Genomic DNA, 10,546 nt, shown 5'->3' on the forward strand with positions numbered 1-10,546 from the left:
AAGAATAATTTTCCATGGTCAGGGTTGAGGGGCAATTTCGGCCAGCCCCTCATCCGTTTGCTTCTTCTTCTTTTTCTCTCCATCTTTCTTGAATTCTCTAGAGGAAAAGTGATGACTTATGCCTTGTTTGTCATCTCCCACATATATATATTTATTCATGGCACATGGCTAGTCATGTGCACCCCCTTTAGCCGTTTTTACCCTTTTTTTTTTCAACTTTCTTCAATTTTCTAGAATTCTCTTAAGTGGTCAAAGATGAATTCTAGTTTTTACATGGTCATGAATTGTACTCATATATTTATACATGCTCCCCCCTACCAATATGAAATGAGCACATGGACCCCTTTAAAATATGAAATAGCCACATGTTCCCCCTCCTTTCTTTCTCTAGAATTTTCTCTTTTTTTTTTGAATTTTCTCAAAATGACAAAGAAGACCATTAGTCTTCCTATGCAAGCTTTAGTCCATACTTATTTATAATTAGTCCCATTAAATAAAAATGTGGGCACATGCCACACACCACACGGCCAAGGGCCTCTTTTGAGCTTCCAAGGCTTCTTGTGAAATTCCCTTTTTGTCCTTAGTCCTCCGCACTATTTTTCATGAACCCTTTCGCGAATTTTCCTTTTTACCCTTGGCCTCTTCTCCATATTTTCATACTACCAATGTTCGTAAATAATATTCACAACAGCTTATACATGAGAATAAATTTTGAAAATGGTCATTCCCTTAACTTCGTCACGACTACCTTGGAATATCCGAATGTATAAAATACGGGATATAACAGCATTGTCCTCCTCTTGAAGAGTTGGCTTCCTTACATCAAGAACACTTTGTAATAGCAAAACATATATGCAACTTCTCTCTCTCTAAGATTGGATTCGGTCCATAGCAATTATATGCATTTCCGTTGTATTTCTTCAAACAAGTATTGTACGTCGTTTGACAAACATTAATACACTTCACCAATTGCTTTGCTTCATAACGTTCATACATTCCATTTTCCATACGATTTATATCGGGATCCAAACACATATCCTATACCTACTTACAAATTCAATTGCTTATCCAAATTCGGGGTAACCAGTTTGGCGCCTACCGTGGGGCTAGGATAATAGTGGTCTTTGATCTTGATCTCTATCTTACCCATCAAAATCAGAAACATCTACTGTTCGTCCCTGAAAAAACGGACCAAATGGCTAACAGTGGGCAATCTGGTCACGTCAATAACAACGAGATCGTGGCCGAAAATAAAGGCAGCGGGCCACGAGGATTGCCAAACCCCACTGACCCTTTAACTACTAACAATTCAATTACTTTGTCCGGGACACAAGTTCGGAAAGAACCGGATACCCCGAATGATAATATTGACTTGCGTTTAATTTTTAAAATGTTGCAGGAACAGAGAGCGGTGATTGCCGAACAGGGAATCGCAATATCCCAGTTGCAAAACGGAAGAGATAAAACGACCCCGGAAAAGGCGAAGGGTGTTGCTGAACCCAGAGAGATGAGGCACGGAGGGTTGAAAGCAATGGCTCCGGAGCTGGTTCATCCACCGAGGTTCTGAGAATGCTCGAAACGTTGGCAAAGCGGGTGGACTCGACCGAAAAAACGGTGGAGACATACAACTCTCGGGTGGATCAAATCCCGGGGGCTCCACCTATTTTGAAAGGGCCGGATTCAAAGAGGTACATCCAAAGGCCTTTTCCTCCGAGTGCGGCTTTGAAATTGATCCCGAAGAGGTTCAAAATGCCGGATATCCAAAAATATGACGGCACAACGAACCCTCACGAACACGTACCTCATACGCCTGTGCTATAAAAGGCAATGATATGGAAGAGGATGAAATCGAATCCGTGTTGCTGAAAAAGTTCGGGGAAACTCTGTCAAAAGGAGCATTGACTTGGTACGATCATCTGCCCGAGCATTCAATCACTTCTTTCGAAATGCTCGCCGATGCCTTCATAAAAGCACACGCCGGAGCCAAAAAGGTGCAGGCTCGAAAGGCGGATATTTTCCGTATAGCCCAAAGAGACGAGGAGTTATTGCGTGAATTTGTCAACCGGTTCCAAAGGGAACGAATGGAGCTCCCCCCGGTTCCGGAGGAATGGGCCGCACAAGCTTTCACAAAGGGGCTCAATGTTCGGAGCTCGACGGTTTCGTTCAAATTAAAGGAAAGCTTGCTGGAATACGAGGCTGTGACCTGGGCGGATGTCCATAACCGATACGAGTCAAAAATTCGGATAGAGGATGACCAACTCGAGCTTCCCCCGGGGCCCGTAAAAATGAACAAAAGCTCGGAGAGATCACGAAAGAATTACGAACCGGAGGCCGGACCATCGAGGGAAAGGTATCGGCCATACTCTCGAAAACCAAGCTTCAGGTCGGAAAAATCAAGGGATGGCTTGTTATATCCCGTATTTTTGAACGTCGGATTATTTGTAAGCTGAGGTGGGGCCCACACGTCAAGATTTTTTTTTGGAACATGTGACAAGTTATATGAATCACATATGTAAAGTTAAACACAACTCATGAAGGACCCTTGGGCCAAATCAAAGTGGAAGCCCTCCAAACGAATATTTTTAAGAAAACATTTTTGGGTGACCTGACTTTGAGGGGAAAACACGGTATTATAAGTTTGGAATTTGAAAAATACCAAGAAGTAGAAGTTGTAGATAATTGAATTAGCTTTCCAACCATAGGTCGTGGGTTCCCAGGTGACGTCGGTACAAGGAGATATGGACGTTTTAAGGTCGAAAGGTCAGTGGGCTAGGCCCAACTCGGGACCAACCGGGTTGGCCCAAAAAGAAAAAATGAGGCCCAATTTTCATGGGGTGGCCGGCCATGGTCATTAAAAGGGGCCCAAGCCCATGAAAAAAAAAATTAAAATGAAATAAATAAGATGAGCCATTAGTCATCTTTATTTTGGAAGATTCAAGAAACTCAAAACAAAACTTGAGAGAGAGAGAGAGCCAAGGAGGGCTCACGGCTAAGGAAAAAATAATTTGGAAGCCTTCCAACTTTGGTCCAAAAATCTTAATTTTCTTGTATTCCTACTAAGCTCAAGACGCTCTTCAACGTGGTATAATTTTCGGGGCAAGAAAATACCTTTTGTGGCAAGTGGAGAATTTTAGAAAAGGTAAGATTTTACTCTTTTTTGTTATGGAAGAATTATATATATGTTGTAGTGTGTGGAAACAAATGAAAAGTATGAAAATTTTGTGTTGTGGGTGTGTGTGTTTATGGCCGTGTGCATTGAGTTGGAGGAAGAACATGAATTAAATTATTTAGTATGGTAATTGTGTTGTTGTGGCCTTGTGATGGAAATGGAAGAAAATGGTTTAAGTTGGCATTGAAATGGAATGTAGAAGATTATGTCATTTTAGAATGATTTTATGAATTTATGGAAATGAAGTTGTTAAGGTGCAAATTATGATTATTGTTGATGAAATTGCAAGATGAAAATGTGTTATGAATATGTATGTTGAAGATTAGAAGTTTAGGATGAATTATGATTTTGGTGGAAAATTTGTATATTTTGTGAATATTTTGTAAAATGATATGAAAATGTTTTCGAATTGTATTGGAGTGATCTTGATTAGTAAATGGATATGTGAATGTTGGTATTGAATTGAAAATGTGAAGTTGGAATGAAAGCTATTGCACTATGTTGGAAAGAAGACTAGTTATGCTATATTGTGTTTTATAATGATTGTTGGTGTTGTTGGTATTGTTGTTGGTTTGGTTGTTGATGTTTGGGGCCGAGTTAAATCTCGGGGATGCTGCATGTATAGAGGAGATGCTGCCCAAATTTTTGTAGAAAAGTGTAAGTTAAGATTCAAGTTCTAAAGGTTTGAAATTGATTATTGGTAAATGTGACCAATTGCAGATTTTTGAGGAAACGGGAATTGAGTTTGGAGAGGCGTAAGGAGCGAAAAAGGTATGTAAAGCTTTGCTTTTCATTCTCTTGGCATGTCCTAGGTATGATAGGCTTGGATACGAGCCTCGGGGACGACTCTACTCTTAGAAATCCGCATCTGAATTTGCCCCTTTTTCATTCAGTAGAATTGAATTGAAAGTGTATGAATAGTTAGGAAAATTGCCTAAACATCTAGAACTTACACAAATAGGACCCGACTACCTCAAAACTCTCACAAGTGAGGTTATGAAGTGTAACATACGTAAATTCTGTACGCCACCTCGTTTGACCCGGGGTGGGCCCACTATTCCCGGATTTTTCTGATTTGTTCCGTTTGACTTATTTTGAAGTAGAATTCAAAGGAAACTCTTGGCTACTCGTCTAACTACTATATGGCATTTGTTTGAATTATTTTGATAAGTCCTATAATGTTTTTGAAACATGAAAATGATTTCAGAAAGCTTATTTCGACATATACTATTGTGATATCCGAAAGGCATACACTATGATTACTGCTCTGCTTCTGTCATATGGTTTGTCATCTGAATTATGCTACTAAGTCTCCGTAAATGTGCTATATTTTATTTTGCATTAGTTTCTCACTACTCCATTCGTGGATGCCTCAATGTTTCCTTCACTGAGCCCGGGCCAGGATATGTTATCACGCGTATTCCACTGCATTGTTCGCCGTGCCTCGATGTGAGGGGGCAGGTATACGTGTACATGGGTTGTGAAGTATGCTGTGCCATGTACACTTATTCTGATATGTTATGATATGATATGATATGGCCATCTGATATGCTATGATATGTGCACACTCTGATAAGATATGATATGTTATGGAGATATTCCCTACTCCGGAGTATGATGTGTTGTGGCGCCAGTGTCGGGGTGGCGACCACGTTCTGTTTACTCAGTCCCGTAATGGGACCAGATATGACATATGTCTTCTGCATGCACTGTTTATGCTTATGATCAGCATTCTGATATTCTGGATATTCCGTTCATTTTCTGTACCTTCTGCCTCGGATATGACTTTATTTACTATGTTCTATGCTTTACATATTTAGTACAATTTCCGTACTGACCCCTTTTCTTCGGGGGCTGCGTTTCATGCCACGCAGGTACAGACGACCGATTTGCAGATCCGCCCGCTTAGGTTCCTATTCTGCTATCTTGGAGTGCTCCTTTGTCCGGAGCTTATATTTTGGGTACAGACTTTTATGTTGCACATATGTATATTATTCAGGGGTACGACGGGGCCCTGTCCCGTCTTGTGATTTGTTTGTTGTTCGTAGAGGTCTGTAGACATACATGTGGGTTCTGTATATGTGTTGGGTTGCTATGTTGTTACGTCCCGTATTTTTATGCATTGGGACAACCCGGATTAACTATGATAAATTAAGGCCAAGACTATTCCGGGATTTGAAGTCGGGACTTTTGACCTTTGATTTTATTTTGAGACATAAGTTGTGTATGAAATTGTTAGCTTGAACACTTAGGAAAAATTGGGACCATAATTCATAAATTTGGAAATTAAAACTCTTGCAAAAAAAAAAAAAAAAAAAAAAGGAAGATGTGTGGATTGAAGTGGTCCCCACACATTGTTGTGGCCAATTTTAATTGGTCCAACACATGTGTGGGCCCAAAGGCAATAAGAGATATTTTAAGGGGACTTAAAAGATGACCACTTAGTCATCTTTCTCTCATTTCACATTCCCACACTTAGAAAATAAAGCAAGAAGTTGAGGAACCAAAACCATGGCTCACGGCCAAGACCATGGAAAACCAAATCCAAATCAAGCCCCTCTAAAAATATTTCTTGGGTACAAATCAACTAATTAGATGTCCCTAAGTAACTTGGAAGCATTGTTGGAGTGATCAAGTCTTTCATTTAAGAGATTTGCAAACCCTAGCCTATTGGTGGATTGAAGAAGAAAGGTGAGATCTAATCTTGTTTTTGAGTTATAAATGTTGTATGCATATTATAGTATGTCAATATGGATGAAAAATCATGAAATGTAGTATGTTGGAAGTTGGGTCGTGTATGGTGTGTGAAGTTGTGTAAATGGGTGTTGTGACTAAGTGAAGAATTAACTCTATTTAGTATGTTGATTGTTGTAGGGTGAAGAAATGAATGAGAACTATCGATGTATGTATATAGGTGGGTATGTAGCCGTGTATATGGCCTCCAATTTGTAGCAAAGAATGAATTAATATCGCTTAGCGTCGAAATGGTTGTTGTGATGACTTTTGTGTTGAAAATGAGAGTTAAATACCCCGAAATTGAAATGGTAAATGTGCGGACTGATTTGGAGAACTTTGTGCATTGAATGCAATCCTTATATATGAGAACCATTAATATATATGTATGTGTAGTGTGGACGAATGTGGGTCGTATAATATGTCGAAGATCGCATTAGTATCGCTTAACGTTTTAGTTGTCGTTGTTATGAATTTTAGTTGGAAATGAGCAATTAATAACTCAAGATTGATGTTGAGAATTTGTGGGCTGTTTTGAGGTTAGTTGTGCGTTTGACGTAAGTTGTATATTTTATGAAAATCATATCGTTCTATTGTGGATTGTGATACAAAACATGACTTGAAAATGAGGAAAGTGAAAAAAAAAAGGGTTGCTCGGCTAAGGGGACTGTTTTCGGGCAACATAGAGAAAAATTCTTGGCTTGTTGGAAAAATTATGTGAATTGTTTAGAATGTTCTTGAATGTTGTTAGTATGGATTTGGGTTAATAATCGAATGTACGAACGATATTGTGGCTTGAAAGTAAGCCGTTGAAACGAATATTTGGAAAGTTGTTGAAAGATGTAAAAGAGAGCTATTACTGTTGTTTTGCCTTTTGAATTGATTATTGATGTTGCTAGGTTGGTTATTGTGGTTGTTGTTTTTGATTTTGAGCGAGATAAATTCTCGGGATGGCCTATTTATAGGGGAAGTGCTGCCGAATTTTCTGTAGAATTTAATGATTAGTTGGAAAGAATGGCTCAAGTGCCCTTAACTAATGTTTGGTATTCGTTGGCGTATTTGTAGACCTTGGGGAGCCCGAGGCGTGGATTGGAAATTTACTTTAGATTGACTATTTTGGAAGTGCGTACGAGGTATGTAAAGCAACCTTCCTTCTTTTGGCATGCCTTAGTTTCACATAGGCTAGATTAGAGCTTTAAGGGAATTCCAAATTCGAGATCCGAGCATGTTATGATCCATATATATATTCTTTGGCACTCTTATGTATGTTTTTATGAAATATGAACCATGATGTATTTGAAGTAATCGCTTTCCGACATTCGCATAGAAAATGTTCACTTTAAGGAATTTTGTAATCTCTGAATGCCATATTTTTCGCATAGAGGCTCGGATCGTTCCAATAATTTTTATAGGAGTTTGCTTGATGTATAATGGGTATGTTTTTCATAGGCGGGCTCAGTTCGGGTCTATACTCGTCCGTGGGTCCCGCGACGCCCTTTATGTAAATTTGACAACTTTGAATCAAAAAGTGATAATTATCATTCCGATTTCGAATATGACTATTTTACTTATCCTTCGGATTTATAATAATGATTTTATGCATATGATTCCTCACTACTCCGCTCGTGCCTACTATGATATCGTTCGCTGGTTCCCGGGCCGGTTCTGTTGTCGTGCGCTTTTTGATACATTCCGGTGTTATGCTGTGTTTATGGTTCACCGTGCTCCTCGCTCGAGGGTCGGGTTCCACTTATGTTTGGCGTTATGCTGTGTTTGGCGTTATGCTGTGTTGTGATGTGTGACGGGGATTCGGAGATTTGAAACTTTCTGGTGTTATGCTGTGTTGTGGCGCCATCGACAGGCGGGCGACCACATTTTCCAGTGCCCTATGCATAATTTATACTTTGGAAATAAACATTTTGATATGTATTATTTTCTATATATCTGATTCGATTATTATTCAGATTTATTTCTGTACTTTCTACTTTGCATACTCAGTACATATTTCGTACTGACCCCCTTCTCCGGGGGCTGCGTTTCATGCCCGCAGGTACAGACGCACAGCCTGGTGATCCACCTGTTTAGGACACCCTTTCTGCTATTCGGAGTGCTCCTCTCTTTCCGGAGCTTATACTTTTGGTATATATATTTATTAGTGCATTTGTATATATTCGTTCATGGGTACGGCGGGGCCCTGTCCCGTCATATGAATCTGTCGGTCTGTTTAGAGGTCTGTGGACATGTTTGTGGGTTAGGGTCTTTCTGTATGGATGTATGTACATGTCGTTTGGGCGATCCCATACGCCGAGGCGGCCGGTCCGCATATGTTGTTTGGGCGATCCTATACGCCGAGGCGGCCGGTCCGTATATGTTTATATATTGCTTGGTTAGCCCTGTGTGGCTTTTGTTGGTATTTTCTGCGTGCAGGGTATATTGGATAGTCCGTAAAACAAAGGAAACTCTGTCGAAATTTTTCTGGAAATTACCTAAATTTGAAATAAAGCCTTGTCGGCTTCCGCCATATACTAGAATGAGTTGATAGAATTTGAGATAATATTTGATAGATGGGTTCGGGTGCCCAGATCGAGCACTAGTCACGGCCTACGGGGTTGGGTCGTGACATATGTTCTATGATAGCCTTATCGGCTTTCGTGCGATATGTCCGTTTGTCCGCGATAATTAGTAGAGCCATTCGACTTCTGTATCTGTATATTCTGCTTATATACTGGTTTGGGTTATTGGGTACGTATGGGTGTCCAGCACGGACACTAGTCGCAGCCTACAGGATTGGGTCGTGACATGGCCTGAGTCATTTCTCCGGGCGGGGTGATAAACTGGCCGAGTCCCCGGTTCAGGTATACCACCGAGGAGTCAAACGAGGAGGCCACGGCTGTGAAACTCGATCTCACGGATGAACTTCGCGAAAACGCGTTGGTCCGTATTGCATCCCAGAAGCAGAGAATGGAAAGGTACTACAATCGGAGAGCCAATTTTTGACATTTCTAAGTTGGGGACTTGGTGCTTCGGAAAGTTACCTTGAGCACCAAGAATCCCAACGGAGGAAAACTGGGTCCGAACTGGGAAAGACCATACAAGATAACCGGGGTAACGGGCAAAGGATCGTATCAGTTGGAATCCGTGGACGGGCAGCGATTGTGCAACAACTGGAATGTGGCTCATTTGAAGGGATATTACTGCTAAGGTATGAACACCTCATGTTTAACCTTTTTCTTTTTGCATGAAGTCAAGTACCGAATAAAGTTAGGATCTAGGTCTGAAAACGCGTGTTGCACTCTTTTCCTTAGTACGGTTTTGTCCCAAAATGGGTTTTTCGACAAGGTTTTTAATGAGGCAACAAGTACAACGTGTTACTTAACAAAGATAAGGACAAACGCCCGGGAACTCGAGTTCACAGCCTACGAGTGGGGGCTTGATAGCGCTCGCCTGATCTTGCAGCTAGGATAAGCACTAGGGGACTTATACCCACATCAAGGTTTACCCCGGTTAATGGAAAACGGAGGAACTCAACAAATCAAGACCGGACCTTCTGCATTAGGTTTCGGTGTAAGGACCAAACGATCAAAATGAATCGTGTCCCCCCAATATTTGCTACGGCAAAATCAAGACCGAACCTTCTGCGTTAGGTTTCGGTGTAAGGACCAAACGATCAAAATGAATCGTGTCCCCCCAATATTTGCTACGGCAAAACCAAAACCGGACCTTCTGCATTCGGTGTCGATGAAAGGACCGAACGATCAGAATGAATCGTGTCCAAACAGTATTGGCTACGGCAAAAGCAGAAGGAAACAAAATTCTCGTATCTTGTACAAATATCTGCAATACAAAAATCATCGAAAGTTCGGATAACGATATCTCAGATGTCTTCTTGTTAAAATACTCTACCCCGATGATTGTCGCCGTATTTCAGCATTACTTCATTCATATACCCTATTCCGGGCACTACGGTCGAAATTCGACAAAGGCAACAAGGTCATAGTGAACCGAGCCAAAATCGTTAACCCCTCAAACGGGGACTGTTACATCGAAATTTAACTAAGGCTGAGATTCAGGTGTCCGAAAAATATCGGCCCTAAAAAATAGCCGAAAAATACCGGCCCTAAAAATGCCCATCGTGATTCGGAGACGTCTGAATTCACAAAGCATAAGATAAGTCCCACGGGCAAAAACTCCATCAAATTCCCGGACAAAACATACCGGATGAAGAGGAAAGCCGATATTCAGGCACAGCGCGGAATAATGACTCCGAGTCTGCTTGTCCTTAAATCGGACCGACAACTCGGGCGAAGGTCATAATAGATATTCAAGCAAAAGAATAAAGGAAATCAAGAAAAATGCGTGTTCCATTTATACGAAGGTCTTTACACCGGAAACCCCTACAAAAGCAAAAAACAAAAGGCTAAGTACAGCCCCTAGTCTATCCGATATGGCTGGATCCGGAGTGTTCGGACATTGTCCGCTCGGAGTCGTGGGAGTCAGTCTCGAGGGCTCTCTTAGCTTCTTTCTCGACCCTCTTAGCTTCAAGTATCAGGGTCGGAAGATCCGCAAAATCATGCCCGGCTTGCTCAAGGGTGATCCTCCGAGACTTCCACCGTTCATAATACAAGCGATGAACCAAAGGGGATA

At 41.1% G+C, this 10,546-nt stretch overlaps 1 long non-coding RNA gene across 1 annotated transcript; it reads left to right on the top strand.

Annotated features, from left to right (window-relative positions):
* The first annotated feature begins 6,814 nt into the window (after nt 1–6,814).
* On the top strand, nt 6,815–8,315 carry LOC132602462 (uncharacterized). The gene is made up of 2 exons (XR_009567787.1): nt 6,815–7,035; nt 7,953–8,315. It is a non-coding gene; the product is annotated as an uncharacterized LOC132602462 (long non-coding RNA).
* Nucleotides 8,316–10,546: the final 2,231 nt, after the last annotated feature.

Source organism: Lycium barbarum, chromosome 7 (assembly GCF_019175385.1).
Source record: "Lycium barbarum isolate Lr01 chromosome 7, ASM1917538v2, whole genome shotgun sequence".
NCBI classification, from domain to species: domain Eukaryota; kingdom Viridiplantae; phylum Streptophyta; class Magnoliopsida; order Solanales; family Solanaceae; genus Lycium; species Lycium barbarum.